This window comes from Coturnix japonica, chromosome W, assembly GCF_054131305.1.
Source record: "Coturnix japonica strain WE chromosome W, WE-NBRP24, whole genome shotgun sequence".
Classification (NCBI taxonomy): domain Eukaryota; kingdom Metazoa; phylum Chordata; class Aves; order Galliformes; family Phasianidae; genus Coturnix; species Coturnix japonica.
This window is the reverse complement of record NC_140701.1, coordinates 2,924,676-2,942,609: the sequence shown is the minus strand read 5'-3', so window position 1 is coordinate 2,942,609 and position 17,934 is coordinate 2,924,676. Positions and strand designations below refer to the sequence as shown.

Below are 17,934 nucleotides of genomic sequence, written 5' to 3'. Positions count from 1 at the left end.
AGTCAGCTATTTTCCCTTATTATTTGGCTCTTTTCAAGATTTTCTTTGTGATACTGTTTTTATTTTTTTATTATTTTTATTTTTCTGTTTCCTAAGAGTCTCTACATGTTGTAGGTACTTCCCTCATCCAAAATTTCCTTTCTTCTTACGATAAAAGAATACAGATTATTCCCTCAATAATGGGAAAGGACAAATAGAAGCTGCTTCACCCCATCTGAGGTCAGGCTGTTTCCACACATAGGAAAATTGCAGGTAAGTGGAGGGGATTTTATCTAAGTGTAGGAACCAGGGGTGAAAATGTTGATTTTCTCCTCTATGAGAAGGGCAGAGCCAGCCATGCACACCCACAGAGCACAGAGCTTTTCATTGCTTCTTCATTTTTAAGTAAAATCATAGGGAAACTGTCAGACAATCAATGTGCAGAAGTGGTACAATCTCTTGAAAAGCCACTTCTAGATCTGCAAAACTTGCAAAAAACAATTTTCTGTTTATCCAATTGTTTTCCCATCTCCAGATAAGACCCCGTGCTCTGATCCATTTTTTGTGCGTGCATCAACAGATTTACAAAAAGAAACAAGTCAGCAACTGGCAATTTATTCAAGGTGTTGAAAGTATCAGACAGTTGGTAGATTAGAAAGCAAACTGATTCCTCCAGAATTTCTTGGGGGACTCTCAGGAAATGGGATCCAGTAGGAGCTGGTCTGAAGTGGGGACTACTCCATTTCTAAGGAACTGTACATCAATGAGGAACTAGTTCAATGCTTTCTCAATCAAAGAAAAACCTGACTTCAGTACACGTCTGACCAAATGCCCAAGCTGTACAAACCTAAGTCAAGGTGTGAATGCAACTCTCTGAAAGGCAATTTTGTCATTTATTTCATTTATTTCATTAGTAAACATGGAAGTTTGGTGGCCCTTCCAGGCAGGGGGGCTGGAGCTTCATGATCCTTGGGGTCCCTTCCAACCCGGGTCATTCTGTGATTCTGTGATTCATTTCTCTGCATTGACAAGACTATCTTCCTTGTGTAAGCAGAAAGAAGAGCTGCTGGAGAGGAGCTCTGCTGAGAGGGACCTGGGCGTCCTGGTGGACGACAGATTGACCATGAGCCAGCAGTGTGCCCTTGTAGCCAAAAAAGCCAGGGGTGGGTAAAAGATCTAACACACATCTCTATGATGGGGGTGGCCCAATCACAAGCAGTGCTGCGCTCAGTTGTTCTGCTTGCCTGCTCCTCGAGGAGTTAGGAGAAATCTGTGCCTGTTGCGTGTTCGAGTGCGTGTGCAATGCCATGTGGAGGGCTTATCACAATAAAGATTGGCGGATTTGCTGCGTAGACCGGTCAGAACTCAGATCTGCGTTGTGCTTCCTGCGGCACCAAACGCCCAACAGTGGCAGTTCCGTGTATTGGCCAGCAGGTGGCAGCAGAGACCACGGAAAGAACGTCTGCGGGACAGACCCTGGGGATCCGTTCTCTTTTGATTATAGGGGAAATATATTGAAAGCTTCAGATTTCATTAATCTTTGTGGGAATCATATAATGTGCAACTCAAATCTACCTCTTCGTGCAGTGACTGCCTGTAAATTTGCTAGAGCCTGATATAATATGGCCTTGTGCTTTCCGCTAACTCACCTTCATTTCATTTTCATTAAATTTGCTTTGTAGTCAGATTTTGGTGTGTGGATATTTTAAAACAATCTAACTGACATTGGCAAAAAATTAAAAATAATAAAAAAATGCACGACAGCATCAATTGTATCAATTTTTATAGATAAAATAAAGAAGAGCAGTTTTCCTTAGTTTTCTGTGCCTCTTTACTTTCTTACCCTCTCCCCTTGTGTGAGAAACTCTCAAAGTCAAAGATTTCTAGTTAGGCAAAGATGGCAGCGATAGCAGCAGTGCTTATTCATTACTGCAATACTGCGCGCACATCCCCTGTTGGCAAGGGAGAAATTGCACACCAGTCAGTGACATTAATTCTGTTCTATGCCCTAAACCCAATGCAGGTGATGCTCTCATGGCTCTCATTGGTTGAGCATCTCAGGCTCACAGACTCCTCCAGACTGTTGCTAGGATTCATTTCCATAGAAGGTCAATTACCAACCTCTTGTTTTTAGGTCTGCCTTGTACTTTTCTGTGGAGAGAGAAGGGCAATGTTTCCAAAAGTCAGTACATTCATTCTGTGCTGTGCTGGGCTCTACCCACCCTGCGTATTTATCTTGTGCTTGTCTCAATTCTACCCATGTCAGAATGCCCCCAGTCTGAACTTAACTCTGTTCAGCAACTTTCTTGGTGGAAAAACTACTTATACAGCTGTTTTACAAGAGGGTTATACATTCAGTTAGGGCCTACACTATGTACTGAAAATACTGGAAACTTCCACTGCAAAAACACAATCTACCTCTCCCATCTGTGCAGCCTTGCAGACCCAGAGCACGCCAGGTTATTTCTGCTTTCATAGCATTTGCATGCTGTAGGGTGAGCAAAAGGTTCTGCTGCTTGATTCTTCTGCAAGAGCTGCCTACTGGCAAATGGTTGCAGGGATGGAGGATGTGACAGAAAGCATTTGTCTCCACAAGAGCAGAGTTACATTCAGTGCAGAGTGTGAGAGTCAGGTTGGTGTGGAAAAGCACTGACACGCTGGGGATGATGCAGTGCTCACATGTCTAACACTCACAGACATTACTGTCAGAAGGATGGTGCTGTGTTGTGCTTCTACCTTTGGCAGCCCCTGGAGAAATGCTGTGGCACACAGAACGCCTTTGTATTGCACTGACTGCTGCCATGCAGCATGGATTTAACACACCAAATCCAGAGGAGCGTGACTGCATCTAACTGCCCTGAGAAAAACTACTGTAGCTGAAGAGATGAGGAGGCAGCTGCTCATCTGCAGAACAAGCAGCACTGCCAGACACTGGGCCAGGTGAGCACCTCCTGCTGCAGCGTGATGATGACAGGGCTGGAGATGATCTGCAAAGCCAGCTTAAAAGTGGGAGACGTGAGTCAACATGGCAGGAGGACAGAGGTGTTAGGGAGCAGCCAAGGCATCAAAGAGTATCAAAAGGCTTTGAAAGGTATCACAAAGCGACAGCCAGGAAGACTGGGATTATCATGAGCAGCAACCTGGATGCTAGAGATTATTTGCTGCCATACAAAATGGTAGAGATCTTGCTGCTGACATCCCAAAGCCATGCAAAATGGGAACCCAGAGCTCTGCCTGCACGAACCCCACAGCCATAGCATTGCAAGCTGAGCTGCCTTGCTGTTTGTTGCATTCATCCCAATCCCTGTGAATGAAGACTCGGAATGCAGTCAAGGCGATGATTGAGCATGAGAGTGACTTTATTCAATAAAAGACAGGAGGGCTTGAGAGGTCAAGGGTGAAGATAGGACTCCTCTTGTCAAGATGAGAGTGGCTCAGAGCTGGTGCTGCTGCCTGGTGCCTGGGACTGGCAGCCTGACTCTAAGTCCCCATCTAAGATGCTCAGCTTCACCTCACTGATGCTGCCCTGCTCCTGCATGGTGGTGCTGCTGTTGGGGCACTCGGGCTGTGCTTGGGATGGGCAGCACTGCAAAGGCGCTGGGTCACAATCCAGGCAGGTGACTGCTGTGTCTGGCAGGCTCAGGTCAGGAGCTTCAGCAGAGCCAGGAGATATGAGAGCATGAACGTGGATGAGCCCCTTGTGTCCATCACTGTTACCATGTGGAAGGCTGTCATCCGAATTGCAGCGATTTGTGCTTAATAAGAACTCTCCATTGATGGAAACACACTGCACATCACTACTTGGTTTGGATCTTTGGGGTTGACAAGGGCTCGAATTATCTAGGAAGGCACAGAAACACAAGGGTTAGTGTCAAACGTTTGCAAGTTCAATCATGCAAGAGGTTGCTGATACTTGGTAATAGAGTGGCGGCAGGACGAAGCAAATAAGCTTGAAGCAACAGAGCCACTGTCTTGAAAGTGATCCTCGTGCAGGTCCATAAGTTTTGACTCTGCCTGGACTTCATATGGGGCAGTATGACATCACAAAGGGGTGATATGATGTCACAAATGGGCATTATGACGTCACAAATAAGCATTATGATGTCACAAAGGGGCACTATAATGTCAAAAAGGGGCATTATGACATCACAAATAAGCATTATGACGTCACAAAGGGCATCATGACATCACAAAGGGGCATTGTGACGTCACAAAGGATCATTATGACGTCACAAAGAGGCATTATGACATCACAAAGGGGCATCGTGACGTCAGAAAGGGGCATCGTGATGTCAGAAAGGAGCATTATGACATCACAAAGGGCATTATGACATCACAAAGAAGCATTATGACGTCACAAAGGGGCATTATGACATCACAAAGGGGTGTTACCATCACCCTGCGCCCAACTCCTCTCTCCCTCCTATTGGCTCCCTCTCCCACCAATCCCCGATCTCCCCTCCCCTTAGGCATTGAATTCTCTTCTCACTACCTCCTCCAAGTCCTCCCCTAGGAACAGAAACCATTCAGATTCTACAGCAAACTACAGCATCTGCACTGCAAGAGCTCACTGAACCACCTGCAACAATGAAACATGGTTTTGGAGAGTGGGTTTGAAAACACACCTTTAGACAGCTGTCTCCCTGTAGCCAAAAGGAAACCAAGCAGCAAAAGAAGAGTCCAGCCTGAAACATGCCCATGCTACTAGCCCAGGTTTTTCACAGTCAATGCAGAATCCATCCTGTTCATGAGGTGACAAATGACCAGTGGGTCTCCCCTTGCTCCACCCCTTCTCCTTCAAAGCCAGAAAAAGAAAGAAAAAACAAGCTTCTGTACAGCTGCCGTTATTTCTGACAGCGAGTGTAATCACAGAATCATAGAATGGCCCGGGCTGGAAGGGACCTCAAGGATCATGAAGATCAATCGCCTCCCTGTCCCTGCTGGCCATCCCCTCTTCTGATGGAGCCCAGGGGACCATTTGCTCTGTGAGCTGCAAGAGCACGCTGATGGCTCACGTTCTGTTTTTCATCCACCAGGACCCCCAGGTCCTTCTCTGCGGGGCTTCTCTTAAGGACTGCTCCTCCCAGGCTGTACAGATGCCTGGGATTCCTCCAGCCCAAGTGCAAAACCTTGCACTTTGCTGTGTTCAACCTCATTAGATTCACCTAGGCCAACCTCTCGGTTCAGCTCCCTCTGAATGGCATCCCTTCCTTCCACTGCATCAGCACCACCACTCAGCAAACAGCAGAGGGTGCACTCCATTGCATCATTGGTGTCACTGATAACCATGTAAAAAAGCACTGGTCCCAAGACAGACTCCTGGATGACACCACTTGTTATTGGCCTCCACCTGGACACAGAACCATGAATCACCACCCTCTGTCTGTGGCCTTTCAACCAATCCCTTATCCACCAGGTGGTCCACCTGTCAAATCCACATCCCTCCAGTTTAGAGATAAGGATGTGGTGGAGGGCCATGTCAAAGATCTTGCTCAAGTCCAGGTCAATGAAATCTGTTACCTTCCTTTTGTCCACAAATGCAGTCACTCCATCATAGAAGGCCACCAGATTGGTTAGGCATGGCCTTCCCTTGCTAAAGCCACGCTGACTGTCTTGGATCACATGCTCATTCCTTATGTGATCAAGCATGTCTTTGAGGCAGATCTGTTCTTCACCATCTTCATCACAGTTCTACATTTGAATCAAATAATTGGTGTTGCTGTCACCAAGAAAACCTCTTTGTCTTCTACTCCTGCTGCAGCTTTCACCAGAAGCAAAGGGAGAGGCCACCTCCTAGATCCAAATTTTAAGAAACCAACACCCAATAGGTGTCATCTGAAGTAAAATAGCAGAGAAATTAAGATGACTCTTTTGCATCCAGCTTGGATCACTCCCTCACTCAGGCACACCACCATCAGATCAAGGAGATGCTGCCTTCAGCTTAGAGACTGTATGGGAAATCACAGCTTGAACCTCTGATTAATCAGCTGAGGCAAGTGTTGGGCCAGCTGCGGGAGCACAGGTGAGAGTAATCTAGCTGTGCTCCCAGAAGGGGTGGACCTCGACTGCACCTCTTCTGAGACCTCACCTCATTTAAACGCTGACCACCACTAAGGCAGAATCTCTTGGAGACTGCTCCCCAGTTGAGACTGCCTCAGCTTTCTGGTCAAGGCATCAACATTGGTCAGTTTTCCTTTGCTAATAATCTTTGACTATTTACCACCATCTTGGTTAACATCTTTTTACTAGCCACCCTTACAGAGACCATAAGGGCTTGGGCTTCCAAAATCTCAGCAAGCATTTGGATCAGACAGCTTCCTGCTGGGGAGCCCCCTGCATCACTGCTGCCTCCTCGTGTTCCGTACCGGCAGATGCTACAGAGCTCATTAGCATGGACTTCCTTCCTCCCCTCAGCAGCTGCTCCTGCACTCACCTTCATTCCTACTCAGATACCGGCCGCTTCCAGCACCAGCTGACCTGCAAGACACAGAAAGGAAAGGTGGGAGTCATGCAAACGCAGAAGCCCGAGGCTGCGTCACCACCTCGTATGGCAGCCTCGGGAAGTCAGCTGCAACTACATCCTTTGTCAGAATGGAAACAGGCACCGTCAATTAAGTGTGACCTCTGAACTCATTGCCACCATCAGAAATAGGCACTGAAATCGCTCACTTCACTGCAGCTGGTTACCTCCTGATTTTGGGTAAATGCGGACACTGTCTTGAGGGCTACCAGAAAAACAACATCAACTTCATTGTAGGTGGTTAAGCTTGGAAGCTGGACTTGAGCAAGAAAAGTTTCTCAGCTCAGAATCACAGAATTATCAAGGTTGGAGAAGACCTACAAAATCATCTGGTCCAACCATTACCAATACTTCCCGGATAAATCATACCTCTCAACACAACATCCAAACGTTTCTTGAGCACTCCCATGGTCGGTGACTCCACCACCTCCCTGGGCAGTGCTATCCAATGCCTGAATACCCTTTAGGGGAAGTAATATTTCCTAATGTCCAGCCTGAATCTTTCCTGGCACAGCTTAAAACCATTCCCTCTAGATCTATAACTGATCACACGAGAGAAGAGGCCAAACCCCAGCTCACTACAACCTCCCTTCAGGACGTTATAGAGAGTTATAAGGTCTCCCCTGAGCCTGCTCTTTTCCAAGCTGAACAATTCTAGTTCCCTCAGCAGCTCCTCGTAAGGTTTGTGCTCCAGACCCCTCACTACCTTCGTAGCTGAAGACGTTCCAGAACCGCAAGGTTTTCTTGCAGGGAGGGGCCCAAAACTGAATAGGTCAAACATCCTTCTCTCCATCATTGCTGTCGCGTGGAAGGCTGTCCTTGGAACTGCAGTGACTCATGCATCCTAACTGCACTCCATTGATGGAAGCACAACGTGCATCATTGCAACTTGCTGGTGGGTTCCTGTATTGGCAAGGGATCGATTCACCTGGAAAGAGTAGATACACAGCATTTAGCGTCAAACTTTCACTGTCCAAGGAGGCAAAGGCTTGGTGCTGCCTGTCAAGCAGGTTTCAAGCAGCTTGTGAGACTCATCTGGGAAAGACAGGAGTCAACCAAAGATGTCAGGCACGGGCTCGAATGCAGGAATACAGAAGGAGGTACAAGCCCACTGAAAGCATGAATTCTACCTGTGTTGCTGACAAGCAGTGTTTTGAAAGCTGGATTTGCACCCTTACCTGCCAGGACCACGACTTCTGCTTCAGAGGGCTCCCTGGCACTGCTCTGCAGTTGGCGTTTGGCCACAGGGGATGGTTTGCCCAGGCAGAAGCAGGAACGCCAACTGCCAGCTGGTGATTCCTTCCTCTTTCTGGAAGAACTTGGTCTGGAGAGAAAACAGAGCATGCTGTCAGTCGTGGTGCAGGGTGAGGGAAGAGCTGCACTGAGCCCTTGCCAATAGTTGCCTGTTCCTGGTAATGCCTGCTTTCTGCTGAAACACAGCTTAGAAACACCCTCTGTTTCAAACAGCAGAGGATGCTTCCATTCCTACAGCTCAGCCCTCAAGTCCTGCTGGCTACATTCCTCTCAATGATTTCAAGCAAGATTCGGAGCATGTGAGCAAAGGCTCCACAGCCGGACAGGAAAGGAGCTGGCAGGCGTAACTGCTTTCTGAGGAACCGTACAGTTATAAGGGAAGCTCAAAAGCATCCCTGACTCTTACGTTAACACCTCCTTGGCCTCAGCTCACTGCCACCTTTAATTTCTAGTGCCAGCAAGTCTGACCAACAGCTCTGCTTACAGGAGAAGCACAATTGGTTTCAGGCACATGGCCCTGAAATCTGGAAAACCCCAAGATTTCAATGTACAGCCAGCACAGAACAGGATAGACGCCAGCATGGCTTTCTGCATCTCGTGACTGCCTGCCCAACCAGGAAGGAAAGGCACCTTGTGTGGCTCCACTGAGGCCATAGGGCAACTGTGTGTTAGTTGAATCCTCAAAGATATAATGGACAAAAAATAAACCAATAAAAATCATCCGAACAATGATGGTAGGGGCTGGAAAGGGAATTCCTCTTTCTTTATCTTTCAGATGGAAAATCAATGATTGCGTTGAAGTTCCTCAGGACAGCTGCAGGCCCTTCCTCCACTTGTATCTTGCTGCTCCGTGTTGCAACAGGAGAGCTGCTCTGGCCTCTCCTCTCAGCCTGTGCCGCCTGCACGGTGAGCAGCTTTGTGGATGGAGAGACCCACACAGACTTGGGCCCAGGCAGAGAACTGTGCCCTGCAAGGGAAAACCACAGCTAAGACAGAAAAGGAAGCAGCAGCACAGCCATCCCCATTCTGCATATCTCTCAGAATTGCTCATCCGAGCCACTGGAAGAAGAGGAGCTCAAAATAACTGTGTGCTCAGAGGTATGCTCGTGGCAAAGGACACAGCCACAATTAAGAGCAGCTCACTGTATCTTAAGAGGCAAACAAAAAGCCTAGAAAAACTAGGGGCCAGAGATCTCAGAAAGCATCACTGCCACACTTCAATCAAGTTTCACCTGCTTGCAAAACATCTTAAGAGCAGTGATGGTTTTCTCCATGTAAGGCTTGGACACTCTCAGGACCCATCAACAGGGCACCATATTCTAACCTAAGCCCAGAAGCCTGCTGTCTCCTCAACAGTAACAGAATTTTCAAAGGTCTTGGAGAAGCCCTGGATTGGATGAAGCTGTCAGATTTAGATCAAGCTAATGGAGGAAGATGCTCACCTACTCCCTCTCCCATGGCTGGATTTGGAGCAGAAAAGGACGTCTGTGTAAATAGTACTGTTGAAATATCAACTGGTAGAGCAGTGTTGCGCATTGTACAAATCACAGTTGGACATCCATGGACAGCTGATGATAAAAGTAATTGTAGGGGAAGAGCTGGATGAAATATTGTTAAAAACAAATAATCATTTTAGCTGCACGTTTGTAAGCATTTCTTTTCATCCTTCTCAAAACAGTTTCATGGCAGAATAAAGAGGACACGTTCACACAGACATTTCCACAGCCAGATTAGGGAATAATCAAAGAATATCAACCAAAATGTGTTTCCTACCAGTTACATGAATCTTGAAGGTGAGTTTCTAGCCAGCAGCCTCGCAGCTGTACTCCCCTTTGTTGCAGTAATTCATTCCTGGATGTAAATCACATGTAGAAAAGTGTTGCTATGATACTAGATGACCAAGAAAGTCCTATAGCCAAAATGTTTTGCACCAGAGAGGCTGTCAGTTGATCCTCCAAATGCAAGACACACAAAATGAAGCGTTCCTTTATCTCTGGGATTCCAAGCATTTTCTCACCTCTGACTTTCACTTGGAATGTTGCTTTGTCATCTTTTGTTTCACAGCTGTAGCTCCCTTGGTCTTTCAGGGTCACATTTTTTGACCATGAGCTTGCGGTGCGTCCCCTGGGAGATGATGGTTGTCCTCTGGTCCTGCTTCACCTCTGTTTCATCTTTCTTCCATACGACAGCTCCGCTTGCAGCTGACACCTCACACACCAGCTCCAGGTCTTCAGAAGGACTGACTGATATTTCTGAAGTGGTTTTGGGCTTGCTGACAACATTAATGGCTTCATCTGAAGAAAAAAAGAGAAAGTGGTTTACATCCTGACTCAGGCTTATTCAGCACAGCATGAAGATACAGTTAGAACTGATTGTAATGTCTCTGCTCATTACATTTGGGTGATTGAGTTTCACCTCTGGAGGTACTCACATAAAAACGTGTGCTTGATTCTCCTGTGTAAGGAAAGAGTAAGTTCTATGCAGACAGTTCTTATTTCTTTTAATCAATTCTGTATTCTGCACGTGTTCTTCTGAAGCTAAAATGAAGGCAGCTAAGTAACGTGTTTGCAATACATGAACAAACCTATTCAACACCTTGTCTCTAAGCTAACAAGCAGCGTTTGAAGAGCACATCAGTATTTCATGCCCTTCATTCCATCCAGACAGAACCTGCCTGAGGAGCAAGCTGATGGCTGTCAGCTACAGGCAGACCTAGCTTAGCATTGCATTTCTTAGAGCAACAACTGTTGCTTTCAGTCACTGGATATACCAAGGCCAATTGCTATGCCAGGCACATTTATGGCATCAGTGAACAAATAATGCGTTAAAAATTGTAATAGACAGGAGTCATCTATTCTTGTAAAACTAGGTGACCAAAGAAGAACAGTCCCTCTAGAGTCAAGCTGTTTAGAACTAATAGCATCAATCAATGTCACGTAGATAGATTACTTCCCTGCCCTAAGACCATCTTGTGACCATTTGGTGCTCCTAATTAAGCCCTCTTGATGGCTTTTTTGTCTGAGCCATGTGACATTTTGTGATAGGAGTTACTGCTAGTGTTCCCTTCACCCTACACCAAAGTAGGAGGTATCCATTCTCAGGGAATCATGCAGGCTTCCTCTGGATTTGATGCTCAGAGACAGCCCCAGAACTTTTTAAATCTTAGCTTAACTCTCATCCAATAATGTTCATCAAACAGTGCAACTTGTCCTTTGGGGATGCCTTTGTTCTGCATCAACCAGTTCCAACGGAGTCTTCTCGGCTTGTTTTAGATCAGTTTTTTAACAGATAAAGAAAGGGGCTTTGAATTACAAAGTGAAATAGTAGAATGCATGATTCTCAACCAAACAGAACGGGAGGTGGGATGCAGGGTGAATACCTGAGCCAACACCACCTGCAAGCAATCCTTCAATATCTTAGGAATCTCTAGCCATCCCAAATCCAGTGTTGGGCTTGATCTATCATCTCTGCTGAGTTTTTAGCTAGCTGATGGTGAGCATCTTGGTGGAGATGGGTGAGCAGTCGGACTAGAGGGTCTTAATCAACCTTAAGGATCCTGTGATCAGAGGAACTTGAATGTGCTGTTAATGGTCACAAGAGCTGCACTGCAGCATGAGCATACACAGCGAAAGGTTTTCAGTAGAGCTTCAGTTCATAAATGAGGACTGGGTTATGGAAAATAGGCTCAAGAAATAAACCAGAAAACAGATCTTAACGCCAGGTTCTGTGAATGCAGCCAGCTGAATTTCACAGATATTGAATTTCAATGACAATTTCTTGTGTTATTTTACCCTCCAGCTCCACCCTGAACAGGAACAGGTCAGTGACAAGCATTACTCCTCCAGGCTTGACCTGACAGTGCTTTACTTGTACTATGAGCCAATGCCAGGAAGAGCAGGAAAAGAGTTTCATCCACGTGCCTTCTCCTTCCTTAGTAAAACCAGTGTGAAAATGCAGCCACGTCAGGCTGAAGGAGACGTCTCAGATGTCCTGCCTGGATGCAGGAGCTCACGTGTCAGAGGATGTCTGGCACGTCAAGTCTCATGGCAGTGCAGTGCATGACAAACTGCAACAACCCTTTCCTGTGGGCTCCTTTGGGCACGAGGCCCAGCGGGTGACACACCTCTGGCTGCAGCTCTTCAGAGCCTCCCAGCAGCCACGTGATGCCCATGGGAGAGACACAGCTGACCCGCACAGCAGATGATTTACCAGCTAGCTCTGATTTACAGCAAGAGAAGATACAAGTGGTGATGCTGAATGGTGAAATACTGCAAGTGTGTGGCATAGGTATAAGATTTGTGAGCCTGAGGATGTTCAAAGTCAGGATGGACAGGGCTCAGAGCACCTGATGGAGCTGCGGTGCCCCTGTTCATTGCAAGGGAGTCCAACTAGCTGACCCTTAAGGGTCTCTTCCCTATCTATGAGATACACAAAAGCTGATTCTGCAGTAACCAAGCTACCAACAGCAGCTGTTTGTCTTACAGCTTGCCAACACAGATTTTAAAATAACAGCATTGATTACTCATTTGATAGTCACATTACAGTGCAAAGCACATGGAAACATCCATCAGCTAATTCATTTAATTCTTTGGGCAGACCTGACAGTATGAAATATTATGCTAACATGACAGAGAGAAGAAAAGCAAAATTAAGACTAGCTGACAAGCCGTGGCAGGAAGTTCTGCTCTCCATCAATTTAGTCCCATTATTCAATTCTGTTTGGAGATGTCTCCATGACTCTCTGGAGTTTGTTCTTTGAGAAGAAGCAATTAAGTAAGCTCTCCAATGCCAAAGTGCATACACTACTCTAGGCCTTTCTTGTTTCTCCATGGATCAACAAGGGTGGCAAGCCAGCAGAATATGATGAAGAGCCTCATCATGCAAACTCATGCATTTTATCCCCCTCACAAATGCACTGACAACTTACAGCATCATCCATTGAGACGTTGTGAATTTTCAGGGTGTGTTTCTTCCCCACAATGTGCAGTTCATATTTTTCACTGGCCTTGAGCTCCTTCCCATCCTTCATCCACTCCACAGTAGCGCCTGTGTCTGAAAGCTCAGCCTGCAGTTTGGCTTCCTCACGCAGCCGAGCGGAGATCTTTTCTACATCTTTGCTCTTATTGGTAAATCTCACTGCAGCACCTGTCAGGAGCAAAGGCCTCGTTAGTTCAATTGATATCAGGCTAACGTGGTCAATGTTTGCTGCAACATCTCTGAAAAAGTATCACCTTCTGTTCCTGCACTCATCATTGTGTCACTGCTGAGCAATTCAAGATATTTCATTTGGTCTTCTTGCCGGATTTACTAAGTAAAAATCAACCAAACATCTCCTTCTACTGATTAAGAATGCTCTAAACATGCTTCTGCAGAGGTTTCCACCCAATGACAAACAGGTCCTCCCATCATGAATGTTTATTTGTTCTATTTTGTCATGAAAAGCTGATTGATAGAGATATTATTGGAATGATTGCTCCCCTACTTCTAAACTATTCCAGTGCAATCAGAAAGGCTGTCTGAACCTGGAGCTGAAAGTACTGCTCTATGGTGATGCAGTGGTAAACCTGGTGACTGAATGCACTGGCCAAGAGCTGTGAACTGCAGACATTCATCAGCTGGCATGAAGCAATCTGGTTCAGATACCAAGCAGCTGGGTAGACTGGCTTACCCTACACTCTGTGCTATCATGTTTAGGTCATTACCGGGACTCACATCAGTCCATGGGATGCAATTTCAGGTATTTGGTACAGGCAGTGAAGGCCTGCAGCCCCAGTTCTAATCAGCAGATCACAGCAACTATGCCTTGACTGGAAGAGGAAAGGAGAAGGATCAAAGCAAATACCTCTCACTCTCATCTTGCTGCTGACATCAACATTTTCGGCAACAAATTTCACTTCTGCTCCACCATCATTCTTGGTGATGTTCTTTATGATTAGGCTGTGAGTAGTTTGGGTTCTCTTGATGATGCAGCTCTCGCTTTCCTGTAAGACTTTACCACTGAGGTACCAAGTGCTGCAACACATTGTTGTAAGATCAGTAGTAAACATGGCATCCCCTCCAGGTACAGCTTCACCAGCTGTTAGGGGGGATTTCACAGCCAGGACTGGTTCCGAGGAAGAACAACATGGATGTCTTAATGCTCTTTAGATGCAAGTCTGGTATCTCATTTAGAGATGGAAGATTAAATCATAGGTACATTTCTACTTCTCCCTTTGCATGAGTGCTGGAAGAAGCACTTCTATTCTTAAGATCTGTTACAGAAAGTTCTGCCTCTTGCACATGTGAGATATCAAAAGATAAGGATATTCATGTCTCTCTCACAGAAACAGAACTTGTATCACTTTAGTGGTAGCTGGAGGTTGACAGGAGAACTAGTAATAAAGGAAAGCCTTTGGTGTGTTAATGCACTACTATCCTTAAAGTCAAATGAAACATCTTTAGGGAACCAACACAGCTGCTCAGCTCACACTGACCCATTTCCATTGGGGTTTTTGTGCTTACCAAGGTGCACGCTCCCTGGGAATTCCAGAGACGGGCTCTGTCCATGCGCATTGACTGCAGACACTCGGAACTGATCATCAGCCTCTTCAGACAGATTGCTCACCGTGAACTCTGGGACGGGGACATGAGACTCGTGGCACCTCACCCACGTGAAGCCAGTTAGTTTATTGCCTTCCACAATGTAGCCATTGATTGGAATGGGGCGGTGCATCTTCGGAGGGGACCATGCCAGCGTCACTGAGGTTTCTGTTTTATTTTTCACCACGGGGTCAGCTGGGGGCTGGGTGGGAGGTTTTCTGGGAGCTGAACAGAAATAAAATTCAGAAATATTAGCATAAGTTCATGTAGGCTGGAAAAGACCTTCAAGATCAGCAGACTCAACTTTCAGCATGACCTACTGAGTCCCACCATTAACTACTGTGCTACCTGAGGACATACATGACAAGCTTATTCCTGCAGGTATTTGCATAGTGAATATATTCACCCTCTGGTTGCTTTGGAACATTTTAGAGGTTAAAATCCCATCAGACTTTTTCACTGTGTGCAGCCACTGATACAGGCAGGAGGCTGGGAATTACCTGATGGGCTCTAGTTACAGACTACTGACACAGTAAAGGATTGATTTCATTTCCTTTTGGCCATCAGAAAGTTTGGAGTCTGGTTTAAGTCATCCATCTAGACTCCAATTATAATCATATGGAGAACAGCGCATTTAGGAGAACTCATCTCATCTTAATAAACCTGAATGAAATCACAGAATCATAGGATCACGGGAGAGCTTGGGTTGGAAGAAACCTTCAAGATCATCCAGTTCTAAACACCCTGCCATGGGCTGGCTGCCCACTAACCAGCTCAGGCTGCCCATCACCCATCCAACCTCGCCTTCAACACCAAGGACAGGCATCCACAGCTTCTCTGGGCAGCCTGAAATGGAAGCAATGAGCCACATGTTGAAGATACTCAAACATTCATGACTGTAGAGAGAGCCAAATACTCCATACATATTGCCTGCCTGGTCAATGGTATTAAAATGCCAACAACAGACTCATCCAGCTCATGGAAAATGGTGTGAACATGGCGTACAGGATTCTTCCAGCATCGAGTTAGATCTGCAAAGTGTAAAAATAGGAAATCTCAATGCAATGCAATTTTCCCTCATAACATAAATAGACACATAACTGTTTTGGGGTGCACTGTTACCAGCCTGTCAGTTGCTGTTGGTCAGTGCTAGATGCCAAAGGTCCCACTAACATAGCATGAAGCTGAAAGCTAGACGCTGGAATCAGATCTCCTGACCTTACCATCAGAAATCGAGATGTCATATTTTGCTCAGAGGTGCCTGCTTGTAGGAGGGACAGCTTCCGAGCTTTTTCTGCTCCAGGAACCAGCTCCAGCTTCAGGATTTAAACAGCAGTCAGAAATTAAACTGAGCTTTGTCACCTCCATCAAACAAAAGGAGTGGTTGGGTGGTACAGCTTTCCAAATAACTTAGAAACTGTCACAACAATCAGATGCCTACCTTTTCTTTTTGAACTTGTTAATACATAGAGCTTAATAGCATCAGAATGCCCCAAGCACTTCAGATAACACGACAGCTGTAAACCCTTCTTTAAGGATTCCTTTGTTTAACCACTGAGTAACTGTAATTCAGTGGTGCTGGTGGGAGAAGGGAAGTCCTAATCTTCCCAGATGGTGAATAGAGTTGATGTTCACATGCAGACTGGTGCTGCAGCACAGCCAGAAACCACTCATTTGGGAAACACAGCACCAAGAAAATAATGGGAATAGCTTCATAAAATCAGGCAGCTTCACCCAAATTTCATGTCAGGTCCATTATTCTTCCTATTTTCAGGAAGAAAGGTTTTCCCTTTTTCTTGTAGTTTTATTTTCTTTTCCTTTCATGCAAGCAGCTTTGAAGCTTAAAAAATTGTTTTCTAATCACCTCCTGGTGTGGACAAATCACACAGGTTTGACTCCATGTTTTACATAGTTAGCATTTTATATTAGTTCCAGTATGGAACTGTACAGCCATAGAATGGCCTGGGTTGAAAAGGATCTCAAAGATCATCCAGTTCCAACCCCCTGCTATGTGCAGGGTCGCCAACCACCAGACCAGGCTGCCCAGAGCCACAATCCAGCCTTTCCTCATAGGAGAGCTGCTCCAACCCTCTGATCATCACAGTGGCCCCTCCTCTGGACCCACCCCAACAGCACCACAACCTTATTGTCCACAGAAAGCATATAACCCTCATTCAATTGCCCTTCCACTCAGCTTAGAGCACTACTAAAACCAGCATCTTCACCTTAGCTCATCACACTGCTGCAGTTCCTTTTACAAGGATTTCACTGGCAAAAATTAAATCAAAGCCATCACAAGGGATTTAGCACAGTTACGTGTTACTGGCTACGAGAGCTGTCAGCACAGTCACCTGTCAGGCTTTGCTGCTGTTCTCTTTATGTAGAGGCACAACAAGGTTCAGACACCTCACAGTGCAATTCTCACTTGGACTGTAAAGAAAAAGGAGGCTTGAAAAGCAGCGTGTGGAAAACAAAGAAACAAGAATTAGAACAACAGTGGGGCCATGGCACTTGTAGGAATTGTTCTGCCTTTAACAGCAGAGCTTTTCAAGAAGTATGAGGGCATTGCAAACCAGACCAGTTTGGACAGATTAACAACTGCAAGTAGTGGGTTCCAAAATTCCAGACATGAAATCAAAGATAGAAAAACTCTTCACATTTTCATCTCTCAATTTTTCGTACATTGTGCATTACAGTGCAAACAAGTCTTCACATACAACTTGGAAGCTAAAGACAAGTCTGACAAAACAGACTGCACAAAAATGATGGATAATTAACAGAGCAAATTGCTCTTTCAAAAACAGAGTTTATGTCTTCTGGTCATAACACTTCAGAAGCCTCAGAGGCTTCTTCTCCTTTGTATATTTTCATTAATCTTAGATTTTGTTTTCATTCAATGTGACCTCACTAAACAAATATTGTCTAAGACCATGAGCATCACATAAATGTGCAGATCTCAAGCTGCTCACTTATCTAGTACCCTTGGCATGATGCTTTATTTTCCTCAGCTGATCATCTAGATTGTGCCTGTTGATTGTGCAACAACAGCCTGTTGGTCTCGATTACCTGTGAGAGGCTCTAACTTTGGCCAGGAAAAATCATTTGAGGACAAGTAATTCTCTTGGAATCAGTAAGGCAGTCTTCCCATTCTTTCTTACCAGCACCCATCTTACATGTTAATAAAGGATTCTGGAAATCAGTTTGAAGATCAAGAAACAATTCAGTTCAAGCATATGCAATCACAGGATTTGTACATCACCTGCAAAAGTCATTTTATTCTATCCACAATCTCATCCTACATGCAGTTCCTTAGAGGGTTCCTTAGGCACACCAACCCCATGCTCCTATTACAGACCCTTGCATAAGACAGGTGATATACCTACAAGATTATCTACAGCTTAGACTATGAAAACAGGGAGTCTAGCTAGAGAAAATTATCTACCTGTGCTTCTGAGCAATCTGTTAACCACTCTCATACAGTTCAGGCCAATCCAAACAAGATGCAATGACATGTCAGCCACAGAAACAGCTTGATTTTAAGGAGTTTGTTTGGACAAGCCCCTGTTGCATACGGTGGTCAAACATGCATTACTTGGGGGCAC

The 17,934-nt window shown here is 45.6% G+C and overlaps 1 protein-coding gene and 1 long non-coding RNA gene across 2 annotated transcripts in view; both read right to left on the bottom strand.

Moving 5' to 3' along the window:
• Positions 1 to 17,934, bottom strand: part of LOC146754228 (uncharacterized) — an 88,998-nt gene that overhangs the window by 61,488 nt on the left and 9,576 nt on the right. The gene's annotated exons all lie outside the window — the stretch shown is intronic.
• Positions 7,686 to 9,218, bottom strand: LOC146754229 (uncharacterized). Its single transcript, XR_014938862.1, has 3 exons — positions 9,196 to 9,218; positions 8,384 to 8,720; positions 7,686 to 7,823 (listed from the first exon to the last, which is right to left on the bottom strand). It is a non-coding gene; the product is annotated as an uncharacterized LOC146754229 (long non-coding RNA).